The sequence below is a fragment of the Pseudochaenichthys georgianus genome, chromosome 16 (assembly GCF_902827115.2).
Source record: "Pseudochaenichthys georgianus chromosome 16, fPseGeo1.2, whole genome shotgun sequence".
Classification (NCBI taxonomy): Eukaryota; Metazoa; Chordata; class Actinopteri; order Perciformes; family Channichthyidae; genus Pseudochaenichthys; species Pseudochaenichthys georgianus.
The window spans coordinates 38,350,934-38,373,736 of NC_047518.2; the positions used below are offsets into that span (position 1 = coordinate 38,350,934).

Below are 22,803 nucleotides of genomic sequence, written 5' to 3' on the forward strand. Positions count from 1 at the left end.
CCCTTCCAGACCAGTGATTGGCTGCCCAAATTATCATCAACACCCCACATCTTAAGTCCCCAATCCCAGTGGCTCAGCTTCCTTATCACAGGGATCTGAGATGACTATGTCAACTCCACACCTCCCCCCTCTTCCTTTGTCCTCACAAAACCACATGTTAGCAGGCCCAAAACCAGCCCAGTTTTCTACACAAATCATTTTCCCTTTTTAAGCATCTTGATAGTTTACTAACCTGAATACATACAAATATTTCTTTACAATATATAGAGGAATTAAAAGGTGCGATAATTACGGTACGTCCACACAGCAGCTTTTCAAAAATCTTGAAAATCTTGGAGCTGGGCGTGTCTGACAGCTTGGGGATTTTTTGCGACCAATGCGACCAACAACCAATCACATGAATCTCCCGCCCCCGACATACAAAGCAAAAAATCCCGGGGATTTTATGCGAGCAATATATATATATATAAACTCCCCAAACAGGCGAAAACCCACCAGTTTCACCCACTGTCTCTGCCACCTCCCTCCATGCCTGGTTCCTCCGGTTTGTATCCCGTTAATAGTTCTGGTCGTAAAGAACCGAGTGATTTGCTACCGTAATTTCTCGTTTGGAATATGAGGAAATTAACTGCGGTCTGGTTCTCCCTGCTTACACGCGGTTTGATTGGCTAGCGCTTCTCCTGTCAGATTTGCATAAACGTGTTTGATTGGCTGGCGCTTCCAGCTCAGCTTCAAAAGTTGAACATTGCTCAACTTTTGAATCCTGGAGATCCTGGACATCCTGGAAATCTTCGCTTCGCTCCCCCACAATGCAGTTCGGCGAAAAGCGAGGCAAAGTGACGTCATCCCCATTCAAAGTCAATGGGCAGAGAAGCGTTGGAAGCGGTGGAAGTTTCTTCTGAAGCTGCTGTGTGGACGTACCGTTAGGCTTGTGAATGGAGGGAAGTGATAGGTTGTCTAAGGAGTGGCACTCCCTGTCATCTAGTGAAGGGAGCGAGTATTGCCATGACGTGCAATACGGAGTGATAGGTCTTCCTGTCTGAACTTGCGCTAAGCTTCATTAGTATGTGTGTGAGGTTTAACTTTCAGTTGTGTGTGTATGTGAGGTGTTCAGTAGTGAATGTGAGAGTATTTCAGTAGTGTGTGTGCAAGGCCAGATGTGTTCAGTAGTGTGTTTGCAAGGCCAGATGTGTTCAGTAGTGTGTGTGTGTGTGTGTGTTTGTGTGTGTGTGTGTGTGTGTGTGTGTGTGTGTGTGTGTGTGTGTGTGTGTGTGTGTGTGTGTGTGTGTGTGTGTGTGTGTGTGTGTGTGTGTGTGTGTGAGGTGTTCAGTAGTGAATATAAGAAGATTTCAATAGTGTGTGTATGAGGTTCATTTGCAGTTGCGTGTGTGTGAGGTTAATTTTCAGTAGTATGTGTGTGAGGTTTAACTTTCAGTTTTGTGTGTGCGTGAGGTGTTCAGTCGTGAAGGTGAGAGTATTTCAGTAGTGTGTGTGCAAGGCCAGATGTTTGCAGTAGTGTGTGCGCAAGGTTAGTTTGAATTTTGGCGTATACGGCCCCTCATAGTTATCTCAAAAACATTGATAAGAGTAAAGGAGTAAACTGGGACTTGTAAATAAATGAACCCCCCTCCTTACCGTTATCTGTCATGTTCAGGTCTGCACGAAATAGATTCTTCCTCTGTCTGTCTGCTGGAGTTTTTAAGGGGAACCTTTTTACACTTCATTGCTACAAAATATAATCTTATCAGTTTTATAGAGAGAAAATACTTCCTCTCGCCTCTATAACTGCCTGCTTTAGATGCTATTGTAAAGTAATATATTTTCTAAGCTAAACTTAAAACAAGCACTAGCCGTGTGAGCAACCCTGAGGTCTAATAGTGGAGACCCTGTTATCTCAAAAACGTTTGTTAAGAGTATAGGGTGATTTGTTACATTTAAGTAAAGGGCTTTCGCTAGTACGGGGATTTTTACAGCCTCTCTGTCAATTATTCTTATCCTTACTGCGAGAAAGGAACTAGATTATCTGGAAAGATGACTTATTTTGTATAAAAACAACACTGTGGACACCTTTCAGAGACAAAGGCCCAATCCCAAACCACTCCCTCGACGCTATCCCTCCGTGACGGAGTGAACTCCGTCTGTAGCCACACTCGCAGCTCAACGAGGCTCCCTCCTGTCAGATGGAGGGAGTAAATACAGCAGCAAGCTTTGGGACGGCCTCCCTTCTCTCCGGCAGAAACAGGAAATGCCGTAACTGTATGTAACAACGGTTTCAAATCAGCATCTCTTAGACAAAAAGTTTAAATGAATAACTCAAATAAAACTCCAAACATCTTTCATTGTGTTTCAAAGCTCTTTTAGTTTTAAACCTGATGTTTATCAGCTTCTTAGTTTTTGAAACGGTCTGTAAATATACACAACTTTATAATAAAAATGCACACATTTACCTTTTTCTAGACTAAACACAGGTATGATCCTAAATTAAAAACATATGAGATTATCATGAGGTTGTTAACATCGCAATTTATCAGTGGATGTTTGCTGGAACTACTTGTTAACAGCGTGTTTCCTGACGGACACACACAGCGTGACTCCGGTCAGGTAGAGACCGGTCTCAAGTCAGCACCGCTGCAGACTCGCTATTTGAGGGCTTGATAGCCCACTCCCCCTCGACACTCGTTGCTTTGGAACAGCCCTCTATATGGCGGACCCTCCGCGTGAATGCGCAAACGGAGGGGTAGGGTGTAGGGGGCGGTTTGGGAATGGGCCATAGTTGCAGGTAAAAACACAAAGCCCCCCCTCAGTGTTCATAGGTGCAGCAGGGTGGGAGGGGGGTGTGTGAGGAGGTGTGTGAGGGTTTAGGGCATAGACATATAAAGAGTAGACGCCGCATTGGCTGCTGGGGCGCAAGAAATACGGCCGCCATCTTGGACCGGTCATCCTACAGACATTCTACCCATAGACAGCAGAGGTTTCAAGATGCCAGAGCACTGTGCAGCATATTGCTGTGCAAATCGGCGGACGATTGCGAACAGGGGTCGGGGGATTACTTTTCACAAGTAAGATTCAACATTATAATTGGTTGTATTTTGTAAATAGAATATTATTGTACTGTATTGATGTCCGCCAGCGAAATCGTAGCCAGCAAACATTATGTTCATGGCCAACTGAGACTTTATAAATCGCTGCTGTAACAAGTGAATGTCCCCGTTGTGGGATGAATACAGTAAAATCTAATCTAATCTATCTAGGAAGAAGAAGGAAGAAAATAAGCTTGACCTCCTTCTTAAAATGTTTTTGTGTTGACTCTCAAATCTCCCGTTTTTATTTTGAAGGTTTCCCAAAGACAAAGATATGAGAAAGAAGTGGGAAGTTGCTTTGAGGAGGGAAGGGTTCACTGCAAGCGAGTCATCCGTGATTTGCAGTGAGCATTTTAAGCAGGACGAGTTTGACAGGACAGGACAGATTGTCCGACTCAGAGATGGTGTTATTCCCTCCATCTTCAGCTTCCCGGTTCACCTCCAAAGTGTGTGTGTGTGTGTGTGTGTGTGTGTGTGTGTGTGTGTGTGTGTGTGTGTGTGTGTGTGTGTGTGTGTGTGTGTGTGTGTGTGTGTGTGTCTGTGTGTGTGTGTGTGTGTGTGTGTGTGTGTGTGTGTGTGTGTGTGTGTGTGTGTGTGTGTGTGTGTGTGTGTGTGTGTGTGTGTGTGTGTGTGTGTGTGTGTGTGTGTGTGTGTGTGTGTGTGTGTGTGTGTGTGTGTGTGTGTGTGTGTGTGTGTGTGTGTGTGTGTGTGTGTGTGTGTGTGTGTGCCAGAAAAGGGCAGGACTACGTCTACTTCCAGAAAAGCTGAAGAGAGCCTGTCTGTGGCCCCTCAGGACGACCCAGAAGCTTCAACCTCACACTCACAACCTCAGCCTAATGATGTGAGTATTTCTATTTTCAACATCATATCATAATGGTCCTAGACAAAGTAAAATCTCTCTTGTTTGCTGCCACTCATATTAAACACACTCACAAATAAACACATACACACACAATTGAAGACATGTTGAACATGCATTCCTGGCACACACACACACACGCATGATGCTGGCAGTGGCTTTGACAGGTGATGACTATAAGAAAGAATGTGGGCCATACTCTAGTTGTGTCAAAGTGATGTGTGTGAAGTGAAACATCACTCAAACCATGTTCATCCCTCTTTCTACTAGGATCATAGCTATGTCTCGCCTGCTTCTCCTACTGCTCTTAAGGCCAGACTCAATGAAGCTTTAGCAAGAGTGGAGAGTCTAGAGCGAGAGAGGAAGAATGCCATGGCTAGAGAAAAGAGGGCAGAGACCACAGTGAGGACTCTTTTGGGGGATTTGAGGGAAAAGAACCTCATTAATGAAGAACTCAAAGAGGCTTGATTTCTACTCAGGTAAGATGAAATTAGCACTTTGAAATTCATGTACATCTTACTCTTACACTCTTTATTAAACTCCTTTGTTATTATATGAAGGGGACTTATTAATTTTTTCTCATACAATTTCAGATCTTCAAATAGACTTGAAGGCAAAGCAGGGCCATGAGTACTCAAAGGACCACAGAGAATGTGCCCTCACACTCCATCTACATGGTCCAAAGGCATACAAATACCTCAGAGAGACTACAACAAAAAGGTAGTCTTAATGTTGTTCAATTTCATTTTTGGAAATTACGGTTGCAAGTACGTTAAATAGCTACTTCTCAATTTTTTTACAGGTGGCTGTGTTCGGTGGATGGCAAGCCTGGCCTGAACAAGATGATGCTGGATATGCTGGAGAGAAGATGCCAGGACGACCAGGCTAAATATGGATGTGTTTCACTCATGTTGGATGACATGGCCATCAGAAAACATGTGCAATATAATCCACATAACCAGTCAATGTCTGCTTTTGTAGACATGGGTGATGGAAACAATGAGACCGATGCTGCTACTGAGGCTCTTGTGTTCATGGTGGTTGGCCTACACGGACATTGGAAGGCTCCCATTGCATATTACCTGACGAAGTCTTTGTCACCTGAAACACAAAGGGTCCTAATCTAAATCTAAAATCTAATCTAATCTATCTAGGAAGGAGAAGGAAGAAAATAAGCTTGACCTCCTTCTTAAAATGTTTTTGTGTTGACTCTCAAATCTCCCGTTTTTATTTTGATGGTTTCCCAAAGACAAAGATATGAGAAAGAGGTTCTCAGTCATGCTTTGGAGGAGCCGCATGCACGGGGCATTCGGGTGTCATGAGCAACTTTGTGTAAATATGGTTTGGGCGGGGTGGTGTCATGTTCTTGTGTTTAACTTGAACATTTACATTTTTTATATAGATGTAGAAGTACATTTTCATTTTTTATGACATAGATATTCATTTTTACTGATATATAACTTCTGTCTATGTATAATGTATTATTGTTTCTTCATTTTTCAACTTATTAAAATAGCTGAGTATAGGCCTACACAATATGCTTCTCTATCATATATAGACCATTAGTGTTTTTTTATGTGTTTGTGTGTGTATATATTATATATATCGTGTGTCTTTTGCAAAATACCTATCATACATAACATAGGCTATCAAATACCAGAATATTCTATTGCTGTTAAGCCTACTATGAATATTAAAATACGCCGAATCATGTGTCCGGTACCATGCCTACATATATGACGTTTGCAGAAACCCCCCCCCCCGTGAAAATCAGTTTTGTATTCAGCGAGTTATGATTGATAAAATGCGCTGACACTTCATTGCGCCTGCCAGACAGATTACACTGAGTGGAGCGGGTGACCGGTCCAAGATGGCGGCCCCACGGCTCGTCAGCGCCAATAGGCAGCAGCGGTCGATGCGGCGTCTACTCTTTATATGTCTATGGTTTAGGGCTCAGACATAGGTGCAGCAGGGTGGGAGGGACAGCATGGGTGGAGGAAGAAAAAAAAAGGGGGAGAAGGGAAACGATTTGTTTTAAATAAACTAGCAAAGATTAAAACAGTGTAAAAGGGATATGCTTAAGCTTAATCAACCATATTTAACTGGCCATTGTCCTCTCAGCCTGAAATGTCAATCACTTCAATTAATGGTAAAACAAACAAGAAAAGGTTCTGGCTCGATTTCGGTTTAATTATTGTTAGCTTATTGCAGCTGTGCATGTTGCTAGCGGGTTGCTAGGCCACCTCACGAGCTGCGCCAGGTGATGTAAACAAGAACACCTCCATAGAACAGACCGTCTCAGTTTGTAGACTGCTCGGTTCAGGGTCCAGCCTACGGCTGCGGTGCTGTTTCTCTATAAATCCATGCTGTATTGGACCTTCTGTTTCATTCTTCTTCTTTAATGGCGACTTCCAAACAGAGTAGACGAGAATTATCGCCACCTACTGTATCACTGCAGCATTGTTCTTTGTTACTTCCGTTTCATTAGAATGACTTCCGTTACAGCAAGAATCCCCCTCACACACATAGGTGAAACACATGCACATTCCCTACTGGGAATCTTTCAGTGAAATGTTTTGCGGAGTGTGTGTGTGAAGTTATTTTTCAGTTGTGTGTGTGTGTGAGGTGTTCAGTAGTGAATGTGAGAGTATTTCAGTAGTGTGTGTGCAAGGCCAGATGTTTAAGTAGTGTGTTTGCAAGGCCAGATGTGTGTGTGTGTGTGTGTGTGTGTGTGTGTGTGTGTGTGTGTGTGTGTGTGTGTGTGTGTGTGTGTGTGTGTGTGTGTGTGTGTGGTGTTCAGTAGTGAATGTAAGAAGATTTCTATAGTGTGTGTGTGAGGTTCATTTGCAGTTGTGTATGCGTGTGAGGTTCATTTTCAGTAGTATGTGTGTGAGGTTTAACTTTCAGTTTTGTGTGTGTGTGAGGTTTACTTTTCAGTTGTGTGTGTGTGTGTGAGGTGTTCAGTAGTGAATGTGAGAGTATTTCAGTAGTGTGTGTGCAAGGCCAGATGTTTTAAGTAGTGTGTGTGTGCAAGGCCAGATGCGTTCAGTAGTGTGTCTGCAAGGCCAAATGTGTTCAGTAGTGTGTGTGTGTGTGTGTGTGTGTGTGTGTGTGTGTGTGTGTGTGTGTGTGTGAGGTGTTCAGTAGTGAATGTAAGAATATTTCAATAGTGTGTGTGTGTGTGAGGTTCATTTGCAGTTGCGTGTGTGTGAGGTTAATTTTTAGTAGTATGTGTGTGAGGTTTAACTTTCAGTTTTGTGTGTGTGTGAGGTGTTCAGGAGTGAATGTGAGAGTATTTCAGTAGTGTGTGTGCAAGGCCAGATGTTTTCAGTAGTGTGTGCACGAGGTTAGTTTGAATTTTGGCGTACACGGCCCCTCATAGTTATCTCAAAACCATTGATAAGAGTAAAGGAGTAAACTGGGACTTGTAAATAAATGAACCCCCCTCCTTACCGTTCTCTGTCATGTTCAGGTCTGCACGAAATATATTCTTCCTCTGTCTGTCTGCTGGAGTTTTTAAGGGGAACCTTCACTTTACACTTCATTGCTACAAAATATAATCTTATCAGTTTTATAGAGAGAAAATACTTCCTCTAGCCCCTATAACTGCCTGCTTTAGATGCTTTTGTAAAGTAATATATTTTCTAAGATAAACTTAAAACAAGCACTAGCCTTGTGTGTGAGCAACCCTGAGGTCTAATAGTGGAGACCCTGTTATCTCAAAAACGTTTGTTAAGAGTTTAGGGTGATTTGTTACATTTAAGTAAAGGGCTTTCGCTAGTAAAGGGATTTTTACAGCCTCTCTGTCAATTATTCTTATTCTTACTGAAAGGAACTAGATTATCTGAAAAGATGACTTATTTTGTATAAAAACAACACTGTGGACACCTTTCAGAGACATAGTTGCAGGTAAAAACTCAAAGCCCCCCCCCTCAGTGTTCATAGGTGCAGCAGGGTGGGAGGGGGTAGTGTGAGGGGGGTGTGTGAGGGTTTAAGGCTCTGACGTAGGTGCAGCAGGGTGGGAGGGGGTAGTGTGAGGGGGGTGTGTGAGGGTTTCGGGCTCAGACATAGGTGCAGCAGGGTGGGAGGGACAGCATGGGTGTAGGAAGAAAAAAAAGGGGGAGAAGGGAAACAATTTGTTTTAAATAAACTAGCAAAGATTACCCTTTGAACCCCATATTAACACAAACAAGGTCAAAGTATTATTACCTAACTATACAACTTCAAAATACATACTATGTCATATAACCTTATATTACCACAAAAGAGTAAATAAGTAATATTAACCCACTATTAAAGAACATTACCTTATAGAGGGCATTACAACCACAACAGGTGACCTAAACAAGTCATACTATCATCATTGACTATAATGGCTTACTAGGGGGATACTACAACAGGTGTCACATCAAAGGGGCAATAGTCTTATCACCCCCTATTGAGCAACACCCTTATAGAGGTCATTACAACCACAACAGGTGACCAAAAGAAGTCATACTATCATCATTGACTATAATGGCTTACTAGGGGGATACTACAACAGGTGTCACATCAAAGGGGCAATAGTCTTATCACCCCCTATTGAGCAACGTCCTTTATGAGGAGGGCAATAAAACGATAAACAGCTAAACAAGTCAAACTATTATCATTGACTATAATGGTTTCATCGATGACTATAATGACCTACCAAGGACACTATGACAGGTTTCACATCAACGGGGCAATAAAGTCTATCACCCCACTATTGAGCAACATCCTTTATGAGGGGACAATAAAACAATAAACAAACAAGTCATAACAGATAAGAGGGTCAAAGGTCAGAGATGTCAGAGTGACAGGTGCCACATCAAAGGGAGGTGGGACTCAGGTTTATGGGGGTCTCTCTTATCAGGTACTTAATCTAATTTTGACCAAAACAGTGGTCTTTCAACTAATGTCAATGTTTGTAGTTGACAAGACTTCTCAGATTGCCCGTATCTATGCAGAGGTTAACTGGTAAAAGCTACAGTTTGTGTGTCTTATTTTGATGGAAATCTTATTGAGAGATTGTTTGGCAATGTGTGTTTAAGGAAAAGCACAATACACTTTAGATAAGAATTGGACATATTCACTGTGAAGTCAGTGGATTGCAGAATAAGCCTTGACTTTGGCATTTGGACTATTGACAAGTTGTTTTTTTGGAAGCAGATATGACACGAGAGGCTGAAGCTAAGTATAACCCAACACTGAAACAAGACATTTACAATACACCTTAATTAACTAAATAAAACACTGTAAAAGGGATATGCTTAAGCTTAATCAACCATATTTAACTGGCCATTGTCCTCTCAGCCTGAAATGTCAATCACTGTTTGTAGTTGACAAGACTTCTCAGATTACCCGTATCTAAGCAGAGGTTAACTGGTAAAAGCTATAGGTTACTTACGTAACCCCAGGACTCAGAGTAACATGAAGTGAGATGTCTCACTATGGGATGCGCCTCATCGCGGAATCTCATTACGCCAATCCTGATTGGCTGGTGATCTTGAAGTCAGCGTCAGGGGAAATCATCCCCTATAAGTAGCTTGCGCCACAACGCATGCGTCATTCAAAATAATCACCTCTTCTCGCTTCACCATAGCAAGGAGGGCCGTCTGGTGAGACATCTCACTTCATAAGTAAGTAAGTAAGTAACCTATAGTTCTCATTCATAACACTCCGTTCGATGTCTCACTATGGGATATTGTAGCTCCCGTATTGCCAGACGAGCTTATCTCGAAAATCACCGATCAACCAGAATTTAACAGGTAGAGTCCCGACTCAACAAGGTGACCAACACTGCTCAGGCCACGCTTGGAGCGGAGACGTCTAGCCTGTAAAAGCATACAAAAGTGAGCGGCGAGGACCAGCTCGCCACTGCACAGATGTCTTGGATGGAAACACCCTTGAACAAAGCCCAGGATGTAGCCAGGCCCCGAGTCGAGTGAGCCCGCAGACCCGAAGGTGCTTGCAAATTCTGACTCGTATAGGCCAAAGCAATTGCCTCCACAATCCAGTGGGAGAGCCGTTGCTTAGTAACAGGCTTGCCCTTGTGAGGGTTAGCCGAACACGAACAGTTGGTCATTAAGACGAAGCTCTTTTGATCTGTCCATATATGTGTGTAAAGCCCGGACTGGACACAACAGATCCTGCTGCTGCTCCCCAGAGGAAACCAGCTGCGGAGGAAATGCCTCAATGTCAATTGGGGTACACAAACCAACCACCTTTGGTGTAAAAGCAGGGTTGGGTTTCAACAACACTCTCGTTTGCCCTGGGGCGAACTGAGTGCATGAGGGATGTACAGACAGTGCATGAATATCGCTGACCCGCTTGGCGGATGCCAGGGCCAGTAACAGCACTGTCTTGAGTGACAGATGTTTCATGTCAGCTCCTTCCAGGGGTTCAAATGGGGTCATTTTGAGCCCATTTAAAACCACTGCCAGGTCCCATAAGGGCACCAGCGACCTGGAGACAGGGAGGAGCCTGCGAGCTCCCTTCATAAAACGGCAAACCAAAGGATGTTGGCTAGCCGTCTTACCCTCAAAGCCCACATGGCATGCAGCAATAGCAGCCAGGTACACCTTGATCGTGGAGAAAGCTCTGTGTTTATCGATCAAGTCCTGTAGGAATGATAAAATCACCCCGACAGGACATTGAAAAGAGATGTGTCCTTCTTGAAGGCACCACTCCTCAAACACCCTCCACTTACAGTCGTAAAGAGACCTGGTGGAGGAAGCTCTCGCACTCTGAATAGTGTTTATCACCTTCTGAGGGAGTCCCACTGTATTCAGATTGTACCACTCACGGGTCAGGCCCAAAGTGCCCCGCGCTCTGGGCGTGGGTGAAGGATCGTCCCCCCCGCCTGAGACAATCTGTCCCTGCGTGGTGGGGGCTGCCATGGCTGCCCGCACAACAGCTGATATATCTCCGCCAGCCCGTACGTTGCGGGCTAGGGCGGAAACATCAGAGTAAGTGTGTGGCGTTGCTCCTTCACTCTGGCCAGAGTTGGGGGTAACAGAGCCAGGGGTGGGAACGCGTACAGAGGACCCGGAGGTCAATCGTGTACGAGTGCGTCCCCGCCTAACAGTGCGTTTAAATCGTGCATTAAAGAGAACATAATAATAATAATAATAATAGCTTTGATTTGTATAGCGCCTTTCAAAGGACCCAAGGTCGCTTTACAAGTAGTAGGGCAAAAAACAAACATAACAAAACAAAAGTCAGACAGACAAAACAACAGATCGATTAGGGGCCGAAAGCCTTGGCAAACAGATGGGACTTGAGGGCCCTTTTGAAGGCGTCAAGTGTGGGGATGTTGCGAATCTCCGCAGGGAGAGCGTTCCAGAGGGTGGGGGCTGCCACACTGAAGGCTCTGTCCCCGAAGGTTCGCAGTTTGGTGCGGGGGGTGGTAAGCAGGCCAGAGTCTGAGGACCGCAGGTTCCGGGGTGGGGCATGTGGGTGAAGGATGTCCGATAGGTACTGGGGGGCAAGGGCATGGAGGGACTTGTAGGTAAGGAGGAGGACTTTGTAGGTGATGCGGGACTTGACTGGCAACCAGTGGAGGTGGATGAGGGTGGGAGTGATGTGTTGCCACGGCTTTGTGTGCGTGAGTACCCTAGCAGCACAGTTTTGGACATACTGGAGCCTGTCCGGGGTTTTGTTGGGAACCCCGAACAGGACACCATTGCAGTAGTCCAAGCGGGTGGTGACAAACGCATGCACCAGGGTTTCGGCAACTGAATCCGAGAGTGACGGTCGGAGTCTGGCAATGTTCCTTAGGTGGTAAAAGGCCGATTTGGTCACAGATTTTACGTGGGAATGGAAGGAAAGGGTGGAGTCAAGGATGACACCCAGGTTGCGGGCTTCAGGAGATGGGGAGATGGAGCAGCCGTCAACCTCAAGGACGAAGTCACCAACCTTCTGGAGCAGGGCCTTGGGTGCCACAACCATGAGTTCTGTTTTGTTGCTGTTCAGCTTAAGATAGTTGGAAGACATCCATGTTTTGATGTCATGTAGGCAGTTGATGAGAGACTGAGGGGGGAGCTGGGAGGATGGAGTGGTGCTGAGATACAATTGGGTATCATCAGCAGTGGAAATTGAGTCCATGATGTCGGATGATCTGGCCAAGGGGGAGCATGTAAATGGTGAACAGGAGGGGGCCAAGCACAGAGCCCTGGGGTACACCGTGGTGGACTGGGGCCGGAGATGAGTTTGAGCCACTGATGGAGACAAACTGTTTCCAGAACAGCTGTCATTGAGCATTTTTTCTTTATGCGAACAGATTTAACGCGGCTCCGCCGTAACGCACCCACAGAGGACTCACGATCCTTGGATGTGGAGTCCAGTCTGCATAGAGTGGTGCACCTCTGGACAGTAGTTCTGTCCCGAGGTGCATCACTCCCGGTACCTGTGTCGCTCTCAGAGAGAGGAGACGTCTGCCGCTCCAAGGGATCAGTTTGTGTGCCAGTGTGTGTGACTGGGGACCATGCAACCTCCCTTGGCGGTTCATACACGATATCGTGTTGTCTGTTCTCACGAGGACATGGTGTCCTCTGAGAGAAGGGAGGAAACGTTTTAGGGTGGGGAACACCGCTAAAAGCTCTGGGTAATTTACGTGCGCCCGTTGGAGGTCTCTGCTCTAGAGACCTCTCACCGGGCGACCTTCGTAAATACCCTATCAGCCTGTCTGACATGCGTCCGTGGTGACCACCTTCCGTGAAAGGACAGCACCCGTAGGCGCGTCCCGCACTAGAAAAGTCGGGTGTAGTGCCACTACAGATTACATAATAACCAATACTCTCCGCACGCCGTGGCGCGCGGGTTTAGTTTTATTATGAGCCCCATGCTGAGCAGGTGCTTTACGAGGACATTTGTCTGCGTAATCTGACTCTGCTCGGCGGGCATTATAGATAAAACCCTTCTTTCTAGGAGAGAGAGGGCCTCTCTCTCCAGAATATAAGTTGACTCTCTCTGGGCTTGTGAAAACAGATAAAGTATAACTGTTTTGAGAAGCCCAGGCAGATGTCGTGAGTATCTCCTGCTGTATGCTCCTTAGAGCCAGCTGAGATGTCACGCTTATGGCTCCAGCCGGCACTGCGCATGCGCGTGACGGTGGTGCCCTTACAGCTCCAGCCGGCACTGTGCATGCGTGTGACGGTGGTGCCTTCACAGCTCCAGCCGGCACTGCGCTTGCGTGTGACGGTGGTGCCTTTACAGCTCCAGCCGACACAGCGCATGCGTGTGACGGTGGAGCCCTTACGACCCCAGCCGGCACTGCGCATGCGCGTGACGGTGGTGCCCTTAAAGCCCCAGCCGGCACTGCGCGTGCGCATGGCGGTGGTGCCTTCACAGACCCGTCAATAATCCGCCTTTTGAGAGATGCCGTAGCTGCTCTCAAAAGGGGAAGAATTGGCGGGCTGTTTATTGGTTTTATTGATTTTATTTTCATTTTTTTGAGCTGCGCCCTCGGCCTGAAGCCTGGATGCGTCAGTGGCAAATGTTTTATGACAGAGGAATCAATCAGCATGTGACATGTGTTTGTGCGGACTTGAGGATGGTGTTTAGGCATCTCTCGAGGCGGCGGGAACACATTCACGGAGGGAGAAGGAGGGGCTGTCACACCGCTCGCTTCTTCTTCCTCGACTGTTGGCCGAAATTCTGGGTTGGCTGAGCCTGAGCTGCAGCCGGAACCGGAGATTTTCTCGGCCAACTTGCCCTTGTCTCCAGCCTGGGCTGGGGACTCGGGGTGGGCTGCGACCTCTGCGTCTTTAAACCGAGCAGAGTTCGAGGCAGCTTGGGCAGAGGACTGCTGCTGCGAGAGCAGCGGCTGGACCCTTCGAGGGAGGCAGAGGTGGAGTGCCTCGTCCTCCCTCTTCTTCGTCTCACACCTCCTTTGCATGGAGGCGAGAGCGGAGCCAAAAATTCTCTCGGGAACGATGGGCATATCCAGCACATCCTCCTTTTCCCGGTCTGGGAGAGTGGTGAGGTTGAGCCATCTCGCTCTTTCCTGCACCACCATGATCCCAATTGCCTTGCCCGTGGCCTGGACGGAGCAGCGTTGGACACGGAGACAAATGTCCGTGACCGCTGCCATCTCGTCCAGAGTGGCTGCCCCCGGGTTACCCGACAGGTCCTCGCAGAGCTCCGCTTGGTAGGCGGTTAACAGCGAGGACACATTCAGGGCCCTGGCGGACAACGCTGCCGCTTTGTAGGCCTTTTCAGTCATTGCTGACTGAAAATGGTCCGACTTTGCTGGCAGCGTGGGGTTCCTGCTTGGTGACGGGCCCACCTTTGGTAGAAGGTGAGCCGCTACCAGCGGTTCCATGGGCGGCATGCAGAGCAGGCCGAGCTTCTCCATTCCGTCACAGTCTAGGGAGGAGGCACCCTGGATTGGGACCTTGTTGCTGAAGGGCCGGTCTCTCCACGAGACAGACACCTCATCCAACATCTCCGGGAAGACTGGAAGGAGTTGTCTCTTTTTCCCCGCTGCTTGGGGAAGATGTTTTCCCTCGTAGCGGAACCTGGAGGTCTCCTTGGCCATTTCGGGCCACGGGACGTTGAGTCTGGCCGCAGCGTGTTTACACACGGCCTGCAGGTCCATGCTCAGACCGGGCGAAGCTGGTGTGCTATCGCCCGGGAGAACAGCACTTGCCTCAGGCTTTGCAGCCTGAGCCGGTGACATGAAGGTGTCCTCTTCCCGTTCATCCGATTCGGACAGGAGGAACGCCAGGGCGTCCTCCTCTTCGTCCTCCTCGTAATCAGGCCCGAGGACATCCTCCGCGGGCGAGACCATGGTGAGGTCTAACCGGGAGCCCCAGCTTGGTGGAGCGCGGGAAACCGTTCCCGCGTGTCTTGCCATCACCGGCAGGGTGCGAACTGGAGGGGAGCAGGGGGAGCTATAGCTCCCCTAGTGGTAACATGAGCTCCCCTGGGAACATGGTTTGTGAAATTTGGGGGGAGCTCTCTAAAATACTGATATGATGACAAAATAAATGTGGGCATGGTCTTTTTTTCAAAGGTGTAAAATAAGTGAAATAAAATTATATTTAGAGTTTATGATTCATGAAAAAAGTGTGCTGCCCGCAGCTCCACCCACTACCCACTCACTCACAAGCTCGTTTAGTTTTAGCACTGCATGTTTACCAGGCATTGTTGCTGCTGCTGCTGACATGTCGAAAAGAAAAAAACAATTTACCTTTGGCAATTTCTTTAAAAAGACGGCCAAACAACCTGATCAAGAAGACCAACCGAATGTAGCTGGTGGTAGCACATCGTACGTTGTGACTGCTGCTACAACAGAACCGAGAGAGGAGGGAGCTAACGTCAGTGCTAGTGCTAACTTGACAGCTAACGTTAACTTGGGGGCTGAAGAGACACAAGAAGACGAGCCGTTGTGTAGTGTGTGTGTGGCGTCGCGTCTCTCCAGGCAGTGAGAGGGTTGTGTTGTGCTATAGCTGTATTATTAATATTAATATTGTTCATGGCTGGTGCCGCTGGCTGCTCTTATCGCGTGTGTTCGGCTCTGTGTAGGCTACAGCCATAATAGGCTATAGCCCATGTGAAACAATGTAGCCTGTTTTTGAGTAATTTTAAGTTGATTTAATTAAACTGTCAAATGTTACATTGGTGGTCCGTGGATTATTTATTATCAAGTTGATTGAAGTTTGCGTAGCCCATACATGCTCGGGAAATCTGTTGACATGAACATGATCCATCAGGACGTTTCATGTAAATGTAGACCTGTGGCATCACCCCGTGTGCAACAGATTTTCTCTTTATAATAGGCCTATGTCTGTGCTGTTGCTATTACCTTACTTTACGGGGAAGAGAAGGGCTAGGTCGATTTTAATACTAACTTGCGTTAGTACTACCGTCTTCCTGCGAAGCAGAAGGAGTAGCCGGCGAGCGCCCGTCGACCGAAATGGGTATTTGGGTTCAGTCTGTGGACAGTGAAGCTTGCCCGGCTACTGTAGAGATGTGCTCTGAAGCGAGAAGAGGTGTTTGAATGACGCATGCGTTGTGGCGCAAGCTACTTATAGGGGGTGATTTCCCCTGACGCTGACGTCAAGATCACCAGCCAATCAGGATTGGCGTAATGAGATTGATGCTTCTGTTTGCTCCGCGATGAGGCGCATCCCATAGTGAGACATCGAACGGAATGTTATGAATGAGAACTACAGTTTGTGTGTCTTATTTTGATGGAAATCTTATTGAGAGATTGTTTGGCAATGTGTGTTTAAGGAAATCACAATACACTTTAGATAAGAATTGGACATAATCACTGTGAAGTCAGTGGATTGCAGAATAAGCCTTGACTTTGGCATTTGGACTATTGACAAGTCGTTTTTTTGGAAGCAGATATGACACGAGAGGCTGAAGCTAAGTATAACCCAACACTGAAACAAGACATTTACAATACACCTTAATTAACTAAATAAAACACTGTAAAAGGGATATGATTAAGCTTAATCAACCATATTTAACTGGCCATTGTCCTCTCAGCCTGAAATGTCAATCACTTCAATAAATGATAAAACAAAAAAGAAAAGGTTCTGGCTCGATTTCGGTTTAATTATCTTGTAGCTTATTGCAGCTGTGCATGTTGCTAGCGGGTTGCTAGGCCACCTCACGAGCTGCGCCAGGTGATGTAAACAAGAACACCTCCATAGAACAGACCGTCTCAGTTTGTAGACTGCTCGGTTCAGGGTCCAGCCTACGGCTGCGGTGCTGTTTCTCTATAAATCCATGCTGAATTGGACCTTCTGTTTCATTCTTCTTCTTTAATGGCGACTTCCAAACAGAGTAGATGAGAATTATCGCCACCTACTGTATCACTGCAGCATTGTTCTTTGTTACTTCCGTTTCATTAGAATGACTTCCGTTACAGCAAGAATTCCCCTCACACACATAGGTGAAACACATGCACATTCCCTACTGGGAATCTTCCAGTAAAATGTTTTGCGGAGTGTGTGTGAAGTTAATTTTCAGTTGTGTGTGTGTGAGGTGTTCAGTAGTGAATGTGAGAGTATTTCAGTAGTGTGTGTGCAAGGCCAGATGCGTTCAGTAGTGTGTTTGCAAGGCCAAATGTGTTCAGTTGTGTGTGTGTGTGTGTGTGTGTGTGTGTGTGTGTGTGTGTGTCTGTGTGTGTGTGTGTGTGTGTGTGTGTGTGTTGTCTGTGTCTGTCTGTCTGTCTGTCTGTGTGTGTGTGTGTGTGTGTGTGTGTGTGTGTGTGTGTGTATGTGTGAATGTAAGAATATTTCAATAGTGTGTGTGAGAGGTTCATTTGCAGTTGCGTGTGTGTGTGGTTAATTTTCAGTAGTATGTGTGTGAGGTTTAACTTTCAGTTTTGTGTGTGTGTGAGGTGTTCAGGAGTGAATGTGAGAGTATTTCAGTAGTGTGTGTGCAAGGCCAGATGTTTTCAGTAGTGTGTGCACGAGGTTAGTTTGAATTTTGGCGTACACGGCCCCTCATAGTTATCTCAAAAACATTGATAAGAGTAAAGGAGTAAACTGGGACTTGTAAATAAATGAACCCCCCTCCTTACCGTTCTCTGTCATGTTCAGGTCTGCACGAAATATATTCTTCCTCTGTATGTCTGCTGGAGTTTTTAAGGGGAACCTTCACTTTACACTTCATTGCTACAGAATATAATCTTATCAGTTTTATAGAGAGCAAATACTTCCTCTAGCCCCTATATCTGCCTGCTATAGATGCTATTGTAAAGTAATATATTTTCTAAGCTAAACTTAAAACAAGCACTAGCCTTGTGTGTGAGCAACCCTGAGGTCTAATAGTGGAGACCCTGTTATCTCAAAAACGTTTGTTAAGAGTATAGGGTGATTTGTTACATTTAAGTAAAGGGCTTTCGCTAGTACGGGGATTTTTACAGCCTCTCTGTCAATTATTCTTATCCTTACTGCGAGAAAGGAACTAGATTATCTGGAAAGATGACTTATTTTGTATAAAAACAACACTGTGGACACCTTTCAGAGACAAAGGCCCAATCCCAAACCACTCCCTCGACGCTACCCCTCCGTGACAGAGTGAACTCCGTCTGTAGCCACACTCGCAGCTCAACGAGGCTCCCTCCTGTCAGATGGAGGGAGTAAATACAGCAGCAAGCTTTGGGACGGCCTCCCCTCTCTCCGGCAGAAACAGGAAATGCCGTAACTGTATGTAACAACGGTTTCAAATCAGCATCTCTTAGACAAAAAGTTTAAATGAATAACTCAAATAAAACTCCAAACATCTTTCATTGTGTTTCAAAGCTATTTTAGTTTTAAACCTGATGTTTATCAGCTTCTTAGTTTTTGCAACGGTCTGTAAATATACACAACTTTATAATAAAATGCACACATTTACCTTTTTCTAGACTAAACACAGGTATGATCCTCAGTTAAAAACATATGAGGTTATCATGAGGTTGTTAACATCGCAATTTATCAGTGGATGTTTGCTGGAACTACTTGTAAACAGCGTGTTTCCTGACGGACACACACAGCGTGACTCCGGTCAGGTAGAGACCCGTCTCAAGTCAGCACCGCTGCAGACTCGCTATTTGAGGGCTTGATAGCCCACTCCCCCTCCACACTCGTTGCTTTGGAACAGCCCTCAATATGGCGGACCCTCCGCGTGAACGCGCAAACGGAGGGGTAGGGTATGAAGGGCCGTGTAGGCCAAAATTCAAACTCACCTCACACACACACTACTGAAAACATCTGGCCTTGCACACACACTACTGAAATCCTCTCACATTCACTACTGAACACCTCACACACACACTACTGAAAATTAAGCCTCACACACACACTACTGAAAACATCTCACGTTCACTACTGAACACCTCACACACACATTACTGAAAATTAAGCCTCACACACACACTACTGAAATCATCTCACGTTCACTACTGAACACCTCACACACACACTACTGAAAATTAAGCCTCACACACACACTACTGAAATCCTCTCACATTCACTACTGAACACCTCACACACACACTACTGAAAACATCTGGCCTTGCACACACACTACTGAAATCCTCTCACATTCACTACTGAACACCTCACACACACACACTACTGAAAATTAAGCCTCACACACACTACTGAAATAATCTCACGTTCACTACTGAACACCTCACACACACACACTACTGAAAATTAAGCCTCACACACACACTACTGAAATCCTCTCACATTCACTACTGAACACCTCACACACACAATACTGAAAATTAACCTCACACACACACTCCTGAAAAACATTTTACTGAAAGGTTCTCAGTAGGGAATGTGCATGTGCTTCACCTATGTGTGTGTGAGGGGATTCTTGCTGTAACGGAAGTCATTCTAATGTAACGGATGTCATTCTAATGTAACGGAAGTCAGTGGTCTCTTTGCTAGCCCCGTTAGCTTCATTAGCTCCAGGCTGCTACTCCGACGTGTTTGTTGTGTTGATGCCTGGTGGAGTATTCTTCATTGAAATATCGCACTTATCGTATGGCTCTGCGGTTCAAACAGACCGCCCATGAATGCAGTTTATTCGGTAAGTGAAATTCAAGCACTTTATTTCTTACTTGTCTTTTTATTCAGCTAACAAGCGAGACGAAGCTACATCTGTGCTAACAATGCTATCCGTAGCATACACGTTAAAACATAATGGAGAAGTGTAACACATTAGAAGGATTATACTGTAAAACATAAGGCTTCTTGGTGAGGTTGGTAAAATAAGGTCATGCTTGTACATTAGTTAGCTTGCTAGTTAGGTAACTGTATGCATTGTTATTGTTAATTTAAAATAGCTATGCTCGACGATGCAGACAGCTAGCGTCACATTAGTGTTGAAGAGCACAGTACTGTATGAGATTAACCTCACTATAAGATCTGTGTATCTGAAAAATATGAATCTCACATTTCCAGTTGGTTCCAGAAATAACGTTGACGTAGATATTTCAATATGGTTTGAAACTAGCTGGAAATAAGGTCTGTGGTTGAGACGCATTTAAGAGACAGGTCACGTTTTGTTCAGCCGGATAATATCCACATGTCTACCCTACTTTTATAATTTTCAAATCATAAATCTAGTTGCCAGAAGCAAAATGCTAACGGTATGCTTAAAGGAACTGCAGCTGCTTCAACGTCACGCCGATTTAAGATCCATATTCAAACATACAGATTATAAATGGTACAAGTTGAAGCGTTTGTTTGAACAGTTTGCAGGAACTTGCTTTCAAGCAGAACTTGAAAATGTACATACATAGCTGACGTTAATAATGCTAACTAGCGAGCTAGCTGTGTAGATCTGCTGCACTATTTACTACAGCCCGTCTGTCCGCAGCCGACTTTATAACAGTATTAAGTGAAAACCATTCAAAATATTTTATAGAATAAATCCGTTATCCAAATCCCATAAAAACACAAGACAACCAGCAATTAGACAATACCCTGTGTCGTATTTTTGTCGGATGAATGCAAGCTGATATTGTCACTTTTTAAAAAACCTAAATAAGGGTTGTTCCCTCTTGTTCCCTCTTTGTTAGGATAATACTACAGAAAATGGGCTCCGCGGAAGGTGACACCCTTGCAAACCAAAAAAGAGAAATACAATTAGGCTATTTGTATTCCCCCCGGTCTGCACGTTTTACGTTGCTTAAGGTAAGTGAACATGAAACTATTCAGCATAACTTTCAATAATAATCTACGGTATTTATTGAGTTTTGGGATATTACTTGCATACAAATCTATAAATGCCTTAAGGTTTCTAAAACATACAATATGTGGTAAATTCAACAGTGGACCCAGCAAAGATTCACATTTGTGCACGATTTGCTATTGATTTGTTGCTGTTACTTAATTATACTTTTAATAAATTCAAGTCAAGCTTAGTTACATGGGATGGTAGCTATATGCTCTTACCTGTGTGCCTCCTCTGCAACCAGACTGTATTCAAACTCTTAAGTACCAGTTATATCTACTTTAAACAATTAAAAAGACAAAATCAACTACATTTATTGATATACCAATCTTTATTTTTGGGGCCTCTTCTTCTTTTAAATTAAACTTTCAGACATGAGATATTGAAATACAGTAATAGTTTTGTCTATTTAAAAAAGAATGAGCCATTCCTTACAGTTAACTTCATATTTCTTATTGTCTAAAGCATTTATGACACACATTTCCCCCTCATATTCACAGTGTGGATCAATTGAGACAGCGTGCAGAGACTTTGGGAGAAACCTCAGCGTGACGGATGTCCTGTCTGTGGGTTTGGCTGGAGAAGGTGGAGAAGGTGGAGAGGTCTTTCTCTGGGAGGAGGACGTGGCCTGATGGAGGAGGACCAGGTCTGATGAAGAAACCACCTAACTGCATCTGTGAGCCCATACTGGGCTCAGCTGTCACAAACAAATGATGGTCCTGTTGACGGCAGTTGTGTCCTTCAGGTATGTCCTTTCCCAACAGATATGACAAGAAACATATGACATTATTGCAGAGCAAGTGTGTTATTTATGAAACATTTGTTTATTTAGCGGCTGTAGAAATAATGTATTTTTTTAAATGTTAATTTGTTTTTTTAATTCATCACTTTGTACTACAAAGATAATCAGATTATGAATGAACAGTCTGCAGTTAATCAACATTAAAATATCTTATTAAATAATATTCAACTGCTCGGTTGTCTCACTGCAAGAACCACTTTTACCACGTCTTTTACAGACAATATGTAGAGACAAATGGTAGCAATTCTCACGATGTAAAATAATAATTGCCTTAAATACATTGAAATGTGAAAGCTGATTATAGTTGTTACTTTATCTATTTAAACCAGAACGTTTCTCGATTCCTTGTACCTTTGAGTCCATGCTGAAGTTCACTGATGTTAGGAATAGGTCTGTCTCTCGTGGTCAGCATCCTCTGGTCTGTCTGCATCACCTGGAAACTTTAAACAAACAGATATATATGTAAAGTAACAATGTGTTGGTCACAGACTTTTTTACATGCAAATGTCATGTGATAATCTTTTTGTTATCCTTAAATAAAGTGCTGGATATCAAAGCCCTTACTGTATCTTATCAGTTGGATTGTGTATTATTGTATAGTTGTGGTCCTTTTTATTTTAGAATCGTTTTTCATGAGACAGTCAATTTAAATATTTGTCCTATGCCATATTCGCATTCATTTGTAACACACACGTAAGGGTAAAAGACAAACATCTTCAACAAATGTAATGCAATGAATAAGCTTCATTGTCACAGAAGCACACATAATGTGAGGAATTGCAGTATCTCCTTCTCCTTTTTTCTGTTTGTTTGTCTATCTGTTTGTCTGTCTTCCTGGCTGGGCGTGGTTGACCTACTTTCCGTTTTCCGCCAACTCACCTCCGCTCCTGTTTCTCATCATCACTGATTACCACTACTCACCTGCTGCTGCTTAAAACTCCGGTTCGATCATCAGACTTCGCCAGTTCTTCGTATACTCACAGTGGTAAACTCCAGTTCCGGCTGACTAGTATTGCTAGTCTTTTTGTATACTCTTCCAGTTGGATTTTTCATATACTAATCCTGTTCTGTTTTGTGCCTGTTCCAGATACTCCATATTCCATTCCGTCCTGCCTGCCACGTCCAGCCCAACCTCCGTCTCATCCCTGCTCCACGTTCTTCCCACTCTGTTGAGAGTCTACTTTGTCTCCTGCCTGTTTTTTGAGGAACGTAAATAAATCCAGTTTTTTTGACACTACACCTAAGTCTCCGTCCCAAGTGTTCTTGCATAGCGGGTTCAAGTTTTGAGTCTCTTTACGAGGAGCGTAACAGAAGAACTGGCCAAGAATGAACCCCGCAGGATCCGG

General features: G+C 44.8%; 1 protein-coding gene and 1 long non-coding RNA gene across 2 annotated transcripts in view; both read left to right on the forward strand.

Moving 5' to 3' along the window:
- LOC139435411 (trypsin-2-like) overlaps positions 1 to 22,803 on the forward strand; it is a 515,038-nt gene that overhangs the window by 363,084 nt on the left and 129,151 nt on the right. The window lies entirely within an intron of this gene.
- Positions 4,301 to 5,343, forward strand: LOC139435353 (uncharacterized). Its single transcript, XR_011644634.1, has 3 exons — positions 4,301 to 4,418; positions 4,533 to 4,659; positions 4,742 to 5,343. It is a non-coding gene; the product is annotated as an uncharacterized lncRNA (long non-coding RNA).